The 12,273-nt window shown below is 41.2% G+C and overlaps 1 long non-coding RNA gene across 2 annotated transcripts; it reads left to right on the top strand.

The window, feature by feature from the left end:
* Positions 1-2,039: 2,039 nt before the first annotated feature.
* LOC131544691 (uncharacterized) lies at positions 2,040-5,921 on the top strand. Of its 2 annotated transcripts, XR_009272190.1 has the most exons (5): positions 2,040-2,548; positions 3,259-3,372; positions 3,502-3,598; positions 4,028-4,130; positions 5,819-5,897. It is a non-coding gene; the product is annotated as an uncharacterized LOC131544691 (long non-coding RNA). The 2 variants fall into 2 exon arrangements; XR_009272189.1 differs by lacking the exon at positions 4,028-4,130 and having other exon boundaries at positions 5,819-5,921.
* The last annotated feature ends 6,352 nt before the right edge of the window (positions 5,922-12,273 follow it).

Here is a 12,273-nt window from a genome sequence, read left to right as displayed (position 1 = left end):
TTTTTTTTTTTTTTACAACTTTAAATAGAAATCAAACTGTTAATTTGACAATACCTGGAAATTGATATAACTTTTTTTCATTTGGATCAGCCTAGTGTCTTTTGATGACAATTATGAATGTTGTAATGGGAAAGAAAACAAAAACTGTAACCACTTACCACTAGCATAAATACACCACTGTCCACAGATACTGACTGTACTGAAAGATACATCATCCTTATTGCAATTGAGCTGTAAAAAAAATAAATATAATAAAATAAATTTATTTATAGAGAGAAATTAAAAAAAAAAAAAAAAAAAGGAAAGCCACCGTCTATCTGAAGCCAGAGAACAAAATGTTGAACTGAACCAATTAACTAATATTTTCAACTGTTAAAAGTTATAAAGAACAAACAGTCCCAATATATTTTGTATATATATATATATATATATATATCAAAAATAAAGAACTTAAAATTGTTTTGCAGTCACATGCATAGCATTTCAACTGGAACACAGAACAGTTTATCTCCAGTGGAACTCCATGGGAAGACAGCAACTTACAGGGTTCAGTGACTTGCATTTAGGAAAAGGCTGCAGTCTTTTGAGGTGCCATATAGCACTTTTTCCTCAAAAATGGTGTTCAACAGTGGTTCTTTGGCTTTTAAGGGACACCTTGTTTGGTACTATATGGCACATGTTCTTAAAGATAAGAAGCTTTATAGCACATTTGTCAAATTGTGTTATACAGAACCATTAGAGGTGCCATATATTACTACCATAGATGAGCCAATATGCTTCTAAATAACACTTTTAATTAAAAAGATGAACGATAACTAATAATTTCTTACCAAATTGCGGCTTTAATGATTACTGAGAAACAAAATGCATCCCACTTTCAAAACCTTTTAATTTATTTCAGTAGCAAATAAAATGAGTGCTGACAAGCCAGGGAATATACATATACAACATCACAATATACAGGGAGTTGTTTTATACACACACAAAATAATGCAACAAGCTTGAAATACGTATATTCTTGAAGAAGAGAGAGTCCTGCTTATATATATATATATATATATATGTGGTGGGCATAGATTAATTTTTTTAATCTAGATTAATCTCACTGTAATCTTGGAATTAATCTAGATTAATATGGCTCATTTGAATTCTGCCAAGTAGATAAGTAAACAACTAGCAGTCATCAAGAATTTTATATTGATAATAACATTGAAGACATTGTATGATTATTCCTTAAAGATAAGGTTTTAATAGTTTTAGTCGTAGTAGCCTATTACGTTCTGCCCAATGTCTTCAAGTGAAACCGAACTTTTATTTTGACGGGTTGCCGTGAGGATAGTTTTTCTCAAATGAAACGCTCGAATGCTCATGAAGTGACTCTCAGAGCAGTTCTGGAGATGTTGTTCATGTATTCATGTCCTCATTTAGTGAGACGACAGACGTTAATATCGCCGCAAGCGTCACGCGGTCTTCTGTATGAGTAGTGAGCAAACCCGTGCGTCTGCGCCATACATTAACACAGAGACACAAAGTCATATTTAAATAGACGTGTCGCGGCTTAATATTTACAAATAGGAGTGGGAGTGTGCTCACTTGTGTGCGCTTACGTTTGTTTGTGTGTGTGTGTGTTAACAAAATTTCTCTTCAGTTTGATAGCATAGTTTGTGTAGACCAACAAACAAAAAACTAATGTTTGCATTGAAATCATCTGAATAACAAAATGTGCAATAAGTGTAGTGCTTTGATTAGATTGTGTTTCACACACTGTAGTCAACTGTTCAAGGCTCACCTCAACTTCAAACAGCAACGCCGGGTCCTCCTTGAACAGAGCAGGCAAGAGCGGAATAGCTGCTTCCAACTGTATGCCTTTCAACAAAATAACCTCATTGGATTAACATAACATGGTGGAATCTTTTACCATTTTTTTTTACACATCCATTACTGTGTGTAAGACAGATAAAATGCAGGAAAGAGGACAAGTATGATCTCAGGCAGAGAGGTAAGTGAAAAACTAAGCAGTAATGATTTAATTACCTTTTTTCAGTCTGCCATCTTCAGTCATCAATCATGCACCTGAACTTTTCCGTGAAACTTGAAGGACTCGGGGTGCCATTACAGAGAGCTGTGTGAGAATTTGTTGGTCCACATCAACACTGGCGTGGTCTCACAGAGTCGAAAGGAGCTCATGTTAAGAGGAAGACAAAGGAGGAAAGACATGTATTAAAATAGTCATAACTCATACAATTAAATAAGGAGGCTGTTACGTTCAGGCTCGGACACAAAAGGTAAGTGGTAATACAAAATGAGGTTTATTGAACAGGTGATATATTGCAAGGTGAGAGGGTGATCTTTAGAGGGGAGTAGAGTCTCTTGAAGCGTGATTCTTGGTAATAGATGAGAGGTGATGATAATGTTTTCTTTCCCACAGAGAATTCAAGATGACAAGACGAGGGGATCCGTAATGGCACACGCACACACTCTGAAGAAGGGCGATCTATGAGGAGAGGACAACACAAGGAGGAAGAGCACAGGAAGTAAGGTACACAAGGTAAGTAGTTATCTTGGAAGGATATAAATCTGGTTAGCATGTCCAGCATTGAGAGAATCCATGTTGTCATCAATGAGATCGAACAATGTGGTGTAGTTGCTGTGGATCTTTATAGTGGGTGCTGATGAGGTTGTGATTAGGTGCAGGTGTGCGTGATTAATACTTTGGTGAGGTGGAACGCTGTGGTTGGTGGAATGAAGGGCCTGACTGATCTGTGACAGAGGCATTTAACACACTACTGTACTGAGCATTTTGGCCAGTCTGAAACACAGGAACTCAGAGAGAGTCTCCTCTGTGCTACACAGGTGCATCTCAATAAATTGGAATGTCGTTGAAAAGTTAATTTATTTCAGTAATTCAACTCAAATTGTGAAACTCGTGTATTAAATAAATTCAATGCACACAGACTGAAGTAGTTTAAGTCTTTGGTTCTTTTAATTGTGATGATTTTGGCTCACATTTAACAAAAACCCACCAATTCACTCTCAACAAATTAGAACACTTCATAAGACCAATAAAATTTTTTTTTAAAAATAAATTTTTAGTGAATTGTTGGCCTTCTGGAAAGTATGTTCATTAAATAATAAATAAAATAAATAAATAAAACCCACAGTAATGTATAAACCAACAAGTTGCATGCAATATAATAATATTTCCTTCCTTTCTGTCTTACAGGATTACTCACAGATTGTGCTGTCCTTCTTTTTCAGGTCTACAATATCGAACTCAACAGCTCTTTTAAGAGCCAACCCTCACAAACCTTCCTAAAAACTAAAAGTTATTACTGAGTCTTAACGAATCTTGCCATGATCAGCCCTTCCCAGGTAAATTTTCTAGATTTTTTTACTCATCAAATGCTCTGGTCTGATTCTTATTTTAAATGAACTTAATTATATGTTTAAGGAGCAATATTAATTGCACATAGAGTAAGTAGAGATTTTCTTGTTTTACAGAAGCGAAGGAAGATCAAGGAAATTCTTTGTTCAGGGTGAGGAATGAACATGGCCATCTTGCGCCCAAACGAAGACAGAAAGGTGCGCAAGTCCACTGGTATGTCTGTATTGAAGCAATGCTGTATTATGTAGTACAGCACTTTATGACGATCTGTCACAGGACTGTTCATGTCAGCAGTGATTAATCTTTCTATTTGTTTTTTTTTTTTTGGATGTAACAAAATAAATTACATAAAAAATGGATAAATTACAATTATAGCATGTTAACAAAGTGTGACTGGAACATTTTTGATCTTAAGTTTTTAAAAACCACACTGCCTGTTTTTCTTTTTCTTTCTTAGCAGACATGTGTTATAAAAGTGGTTTAGTTGACATAAACACCAGTTTACATTATTTCATTGTTTTGTAAGTGTTGTGTGTTATAAATTGTTGATTGATAGTTGATTGGTCTGAAGCAAGGCCTCAGACTGCACAGACTAAAACACATTTGTGTTTTAATATTGAAGCAACACATTTGTGTTTTAAGATGGAAGCAAGAGGGGATAGGATAGGAGTGAAAGAAGAGGATGTTGTAAATTGTCTTCAAAGAAAAAGCTTCTCAAAAGGCCTTAAAACAGCTTAAAAAAATGGTATGTGTACAGTACTTCAAGGCAGTGGCGTGCACAGACCTCCGGAGAGGCAGGGGCAAAATGGGGTTGGGGGTATGGGGTTATGGGTTTGGTCCCCCTCAGCTAGGGGTGGGCGATATGGCAAAAATATCACAATTGTTTTATTTATTTATCATGATTCACAATATTATCACAATTCTTTGTCATGTTGGATTTTCTATTTTGCAAGCTGTTTGAGCAGTACAGCCAAACTAATTTCCCTATTATAAAGACAAAGCCTTTCAAGGTAACAAAATATTCAAAAGTATGGCGGATATTTAGGCCAAAGTGGATGAAGATAAAAATTGTTGTCATCATTTTATCTTTGTTATTAAAAAATGAGAGCAAAGATACACATTACAAATACACATAATATACAAATAAAATAAACAGTGTTTTATTTTCAGGTAGGCAATAGGTGTATTTAGCAGGACCATTCAAGAAATTGAATGAACAAATATAAAAATAAAACACTATATAGATTGATTCCTATTAAAGCAACTGTATTAAAGTTTTTCAGTCAAGAGTAGTGAGTGATTTTTCTCTTTGTGTTTTATTAACATTAAAGGAATAATTCACCTCAAAATTAAAATAGGCTAGTGTTTGATTTTTATACCTTCATTTACTCACTCAAAAGTTGTTTTAAACCTAAACGAGTTTCTTCTGCTGAAACTAAATGCTATTTTGAAGAATGTGGAAAACCAAACGGTTGCTGGTCTACAGTGACTTCCATAGTATTTTTTTCCCTACTGTTAAAGTCAATGTGAACCAGCAACTGTTTGGTTACCCACATTCTTCAGAATATCTTATTTTGTGTTCAGCCCAACAAAGAAATTAATACAGGTTTGGGACAACATGTGAGTGAGTAAATAATGACAAAATTACAATTTTAGGGTGAACTATCCCTTTAAATACAGTCGGCAGCATGTAGGCTACTGTCCCTTTAAGACCTGCACGCATCTAATATACAGGCACGCATGCGTTTCTCTCAGCTGTTTACCTTCATTTTAGACATAACCAACTGAGTCTATACATAAACCTGGTGTGTTTTGACAGTAGCACAAAACATAACTTAGTTCAGTAATCAGGCGCTGTTTGACGGGCTTTTTACAGCACGCGCTTTGGGTGTATGTGCTCAGAAAAGGCGCTCATCAGAACAGCACGCGAATGAAATGTTTAACCAGTAAGTCTTTGAAGCAGATGCAGATAATGTACTTTTGGTGACTGCGAATAAGTGCAGTGTCCCGTGAGAGTAACTCTACCGCTGAGTTAACACTGATGTGAATGTATGTGGCGTTGTACAGTACACAGAGACGGCGACCCCAGAACTGCAGCTGATAGAATGCGCGCTGAAGTACGATACTACGATATTTCTTCAAAAAAGCAAATCGAGACATTTTTATAGTCCACGATCAAAACTCGTCATATCGAACACCCCTACTCTCGGCAGAAATCGCAGAATAGGGGCACCGGACCGCAAAGGGCACTTTACCGTCGGACCTCAAAGGGGCAGGGGCTCGAGCCCCTGCCCCCCCCCCTTGTGCACGCCACTGCTTCAAGGGTCATAGTTGCTCACCCTGCTAAAACATCACGCAGAACATAAGCTGAGCTGACTGTCCATTAAACAACCCCATCTGAATTGTTTGTGTTTTTTGTTTTGCTTTGGCCAGGTCTGGGAACAGACACGAGGGAAGAAGATCATGATGGGGAAATGGACGGGGAAGAGCAAGAAACCAGTTTAGATGTGATAAGGAATCATTATTTTCAGAAACAGTATCAAATGTCTTATATGCATCACATGATCTGTATCATAGTTGACTGGATGGGATTGTGTGACTTTTAAGGACAGTTCATCACTCATTTGTGTGAACTGATTAATATATGATGTTAATGTATTTTTGATGATCCATTATTATTTTTCTTGAATCTCATTTGTCTTCCATGCTACTTTATCAACTTTACTATCAAGTTCAGCTTTATTGTCATTCCGCTACATGCAGGGCATACAGTGGAACGAAATGTCGTGCCTCACAGGACCACGGTGCTACATAAATACAGGCATACAGCAATGAAGTAAAACAATATAAACCTATACACAACTGTCCTACCGATAGATTTGACTATAAATATACTATATATAAAAAAAAATGTTTTACATATACATAAACTAGAAAAACAAACAAACCAAACAATACAAACTATACGAGTGCTTCAGATAAATACTGTACTTGTGCGAAGAGAAACATTGTGAGTCAGCAGCTGTCTGGGGAACAGATTTGTAGTGCATGAGCATGTAAACATACGTGTATTACTGAGTCTTTTTGTGGGATTTGTGTACACACAGCAGTGTGTGTGAAAAGTGACTAGTGTGCATAGAGGAGGAGAGTGTGCTACTACAGGTGGTTTGTACAGGCCCACTCACCTGCGTGTAGCACACTTCGATTGCACAAAAAAGTTCCATAAGTTTCAGATGGTCCATGTTTCAGGAGGTAGGGGGTTTGTATGGGGTTTCAGAGCGGGGCGGGGTGATTTGAGTTCAGGGCTCTCACAGCCTGGGGGAAAAAGCTGTTGAGCAGTCTGGCAGAGCGGGCTCTGATGCTCCGGTACCGTCTTCCTGACGGTAGGAGCTGGAAGAGACTGTGGGAGGGATGTGTGGAGTCCTTCACGATACTGTTGGCTTTGCTGGAGCATCGTGTAAGGAAAATGTCCAGGATGGAGGGGAGAGGGGCACCGATGATCCTTGCAGCTGTGTTCATTGTCCGCTGGAGTGTCTTGCGGTCTGCTTCAGTACAGTTCCCGTACCAGACAGTGATGCAGCTGGTCAGCACACTCTCAATGGTGCCCCTGTAGAAAGTGGTGAGGATGGGTGGAGGGAGACTTGCTCTTTTCAGCCGGCGGAGAAAGTGTAGGCGCTGTTGTGCCTTCTTGGAGAGTGACATGGTGTTGGTGGTCCAGGTGAGATCCTCTGTGATGTGCACCCCCAGGAATTTAGTGCTGCTGACTCTCTCCACAGGCGAGCTGTCGATGGTCAGTGGGGGGTGGTCAACAGAGTTCCTTCTGAAGTCCATCACAACCTCCTTTGTCTTACTCACATTGAGGGACAGGTTGTTAGTGCCACACCATTCCGCCAGCTGTGCCACTTCCTCTCTGTAGTGCGTTTCATCATTGTTGCTGATGAGGCCTACCACTGTTGTGTCATCAGCGAACTTGATGATGTGGTTGGAGCTGGACTTGGCAGTGCAGTTGTGGGTCAGCAGCGTGAAGAGCAGCGGGCTGAGCACACAGCCTTGTGGGGCACCTGTGCTCAGTGTGGTAGTGCTCGAGGTGTTGTGGCCGACATGGACTGACTGAGGTCTTCCGGTTAGAAAGTCCAGAATCCAATTACAGAGGGAGTTGTTAAGGCCCAGCAGGTTTAGTTTGTTGATGAGCTGTTGTGGGATTATTGTGTTGAATGCTGAGCTGAAGTCAATGAACAGCATTCTAACATAAGAGTCTTTGTTTTCTAGGTGGGTAAGAGCCAGGTGGAGGGTGGAGGAAATTGCATCATCTGTAGAGTGGTTTGGACGGTATGCAAACTGGAGCAGGTCGAGTGTGTTGGGGAGGAATATGGTGAATATTGTGTACAGAAAATGATTGGTAAATAAATACATAATTTTACTAAGTAGGCTCATATGTGTTCATTTGATATACTTGAAGAACTACATTCAATTAATTACCATGATTGTTTTTACTTAAGACATAAACAGTTTTGATAAATGACATCTGGGACAGCGATACACCAAAAAGTTATTATTGTATATATTGTGACGGATCAGTGGCCCTCCCCCTCATTATCATCACCACCCCGTCCCTTATTCGCCGCCCTTCACCATTCTCCCGACTGGAGTGGGTGGATGAGAGGAGGGGCGTGGGATCAACGCGGGCTGGCGGCGTGTGATGAGGCACAGCTGGACTGAATGAAGCCTCATCACCGCCGCTGTTAAATGCCCAGCGCGCCTCTCCTCGAGAGACCGGTCTCTTCCCCCGTGCATGCACGCTGGTGTCCTCGTGGGTCCAGGAAGGGTGCGTAGAGGGACATCGCGCCACCGGAGACGTGAGCTGCCGAACCCGCGAGCTGCCGAACCCGCGGTCCGGACGAAAGCCGCACCCGTATTACGGCCGTCGGACCAGGATGTCCGCCTCTTCACCAAGAGCCGCCGCTGTGATGAAGCCGCCGCCCTCGCGCCCCGGACCCGAGTGGGAGCGCGTGCGGCCGCCGGACTCCGCCCCTTCCCTGGACCCTTCCCCTCCTGGAACACTGCCCTCCTGCACAAGCCCCGCAGCACGACGAGGACACCAGACCCCCTGTTTATTTTGGACACTTCTTTCCCTGGACACTTTATTTTGTTAATTAAAGCCTCTCCGAGGCCTGACGCCACACCCACTGTGTCTGTCGTTGGCTCCTCCCGTCACAGTGGTGGAGAATGCGGGCAAGGCGGAGCCTAGACAGCGCAGTTGGGCAACACCTGAAGACGCCATCCCTCTCGCCCGCAAAGTTCGTGGAGAAGCGCGTGGGACGGAGAAACGACGGAGACGGCCTCCCAACCACCAAAGGGGTAAGTGACGTTTCCCCACCTGTCATCTTACCCTGTGGCTGGTTGAGGCTGTCGACTAATACCGGTTTCTCTGTCCCTGTTCCGGCGCGGTGCGAGAGGGAGGATCGCCCGGAGAGGAATCCCTGCCCGCCCACTCCGACCGTATGGAGCCTGGTTGAGGAAGGTAGCACTCCTGCGTGGGCGGCGACCGATGACGGGATGTCGCTTGGGGAATGTGACGGATCAGTGGCCCTCCCCTCATTATCATCACCACCCGTCCCTTATTCGCCGCCCTTCACCAGGCTCCCGACTGGAGTGGGTGGATGAGAGGAGGCGTGGGATCAACGCTGGCTGGCGGCGTGTGATGAGGCACAGCTGGACTGAATGAAGCCTCATCACCGCCGCTGTTAAATGCCCAGCGCGCCTCCTCGAGACCGGTCTCTTCCCCGCATGCACGCTGGTGTCCTCGTGGGTCCAGGAAGGGTGCGAGGGACATCGCGCCACCGAGACGTGAGCTGCCGAACCCGCGGTCCGGACGAAAGCCGCACCAGACACGGCCGTCGGACCAGGATGTCGGGCCGTACAAGTCCTGCCAAAGGCCGTGGACGACGTGTAAGAGCCGCCGCTGTGATGAAGCCGCCGCCTCGCGCCCGGACCCGAGTGGGAGCGCGTGCGGCCGCCGGACTCCGCCTTCCTGGACCCTTCCTCCTGGAACACTGCCCTCCTGCACAAGCCCCGCAGCACGACGAGGACACCAGACCCCTGTTTATTTTGGACACTTCTTTCCCTGGACACTTTATTTTGTTAATAAAAGCCTCTCCGAGGCCTGACGCCACACCCACTGTGTCTGTCGTTGGCTCCTCCCGTCACAATATTTTGTGACAAATATACCAATTTGTGGTGAAATAAAGGGAGTTACAAGATTAATTATTTTGCGTTACAAGATGCTGCCATGGGCTTTATTGCTACAAACACTTAAGGGATAACTGAGAATGTACCAGGAATGATCAACGTGGATCTTGTACTGCATTAAAACCACGAGCATGCACATTACTGATGTCCAGCATGTGAGGAGAAAGATAAGGGGGTGAGGAGGACATTTTACACTGATTTTTGCTAATTAGATTTATATATATATATATATATATATATATATGTAGTGATTCTTAGTACTGCATGAATTTGTCCTTGTGTAATAGTAATAGTGAAATATCACAATGTGTATAAATTGTCCTTGATTTCTGCTTAACAGTGGGGAATAGATAATGGAAAGTTGTTGCAGATTCATCCATTATAGGCTTTTTATTGGCGTTTCATTAAAAAATCTAATAAATAATCTATTGTTCCTGGTCCACTGGTCCACACTCTAATACAGTAGGTGGCGATACTGCACCTAAACGTTGGCGCTACCCGCTAGAAAACTGAGAAGAAGAAGCCTTCCGTTTGAGAAACACCCCATTTCAGATGAGGCTGGAGTGCGGGAGGGCAAAATGAATTATCTTCTAGCTCAGTGCTTCCCAAGTCTGTGCTGGAGGACTAGCACTGCACATTTTGTATGTCTCCCTTATCTAACACACTTGATTAAACTCATCAGCTCGTTAGTAGAGACTGCAAGACATGAATTGGGTGTGTCTGATAAGGGAGACATACAAAATGTGCAGGACTAAGGGTCCTCCAGGACAGGTTTGGTAAGCACTGTTCTAGTGCTTCATTTTCTAGGTGCTATTGTAACTGCTAGAATTGGAATTTAAAATGAGAAGTACATTTAGTGAAATATATATATATATATATATATATATATATATATATATATACATTTTTTGTTATTAAAAAATAAAACATGAATTCGTTAAAACCCCAAACAAATGGATATGTATTTATTGTAGTAGCTATGACAGACAGCAGATAATATCACTCCAGTATATTTAATGATCGAGTAAAAGTTATTACTGTCAGATGTAGCCTTTTCAGAGTTTCTTTCAGAAAGTAAATGACCTGAAAGAGACTGAAATGTTCAGAAAGTGTACGAAGAGCTCAATAATAACATGTGCTGAAGTCTGTAAATGAATTTGAACATGGATGTTTTCAGTAACTGCTTTAAAAATATTTTGAAAACTTTAGATTTGTTAAATATGTCCTGAGTACCAAAGGAAGTGGAGACGACGATGGACAAGGGTTGATGCTTTAGTGGAACGTGATTGCAGCTCTGAATCCGAGGGGTCAGTGGAGGGCAATCCCCTCACGGAGGGATCAACACATGACGAATTACATCCCATACAACAACAGTCGAACAGCATCACTTCTTGAATGTTTTAATAAACCGCTGGGCTGTCACACTTACAGGAGGAAAGAACAGGTACGCCACCAAAAATTACTGTGAATGTAGTACAATTCTCATCTGATTTTTATATGATCATTAATGGGTTATGGAAGTAATGTCACCTTCCATGGAAATTTGAGTACTTTAAACAATTAATTCAGCAGGCATGCAAGTTTTGGATGAAAGATATTGTTTGTTAGCTTTGATTTCAGATAATAGGGTCCTCCCTCCATTATGTAGATGCATAGGACAAATACATGTTATTGTTTTAGCATTTAGTAGTAAAATGGGACAGTGAAATGCTCAAAACTAACACATCCTATGTAATATTTCCAAGAAGGACAATTTACCCAGAGCCTGCTGGATAACATTTAATGGAAGTGGTTGCAAAGCTCTTTATAACCATCTTCAAAATTCCATAGATAAAATGGTTCTTTATTTCCATTATTTGTTTTACTCTTTTCAACAGTGGATGCACAACATAACACCTTTGGAGGTCAACATCAACAACACAGAAGCCATGAATCTTCACAGACCTGTGGACATATGTTGAGGCGTAGGTGCTAATGTTTTGAAAACTTTATATCTGAATGTGTACAACTAGGAAGTTGATTTTTCTTTTCTTTTTTTTTTTCTTTTTTCTTTTTTTGCCCTGTTACAGGACAAGACAAACACAGTCCTGTCAATTACAGAAATTAAAGGACTATATGTTTCCCTGAAATACCAGCTCCAGCATCTAGAAATATGTGAAGAATTTGTTCTGATTTTGAATGAACAATTGACACTTTTAAAATGCTGTAGTAGTTATCAATAGGTTAAATGCTTAATGACACTGTATTGATACCCCAAGGGTGCAATTCAGGTCACGTCACCATTGTCATTGTAAGCATTGTCATTGTGCCATCTCTAGAGTGTAATGAAAATAATCTCTTCTGGAATGAGGTCTGATTGTTGCAGGGTTTGATAGTGCAAATGTAACAATATTAAAGTAATTTATATATTTTGAGATATGAATTTCAAAATTAATATAAATTGTTTTGTTGTATTTTTTCCACAGGTGATAACAGGCTTCATGACAGTGAACATCAGTCGGTATCAAGGTGGTGTGATTGATCTGTCTAGAGTTGGTGGATCTTCTCTCAGAGACTGTGTGAACAAAGTCATGCACAGTTATGTATTTACCTTGCATTGTTTGTGTGTACTGCTGCATGATATTTCAGTAAATTATATA

The sequence above is a fragment of the Onychostoma macrolepis genome, chromosome 07 (assembly GCF_012432095.1).
Source record: "Onychostoma macrolepis isolate SWU-2019 chromosome 07, ASM1243209v1, whole genome shotgun sequence".
Classification (NCBI taxonomy): domain Eukaryota; kingdom Metazoa; phylum Chordata; class Actinopteri; order Cypriniformes; family Cyprinidae; genus Onychostoma; species Onychostoma macrolepis.
This window is presented reverse-complemented; position numbering and strand designations above follow the sequence as displayed.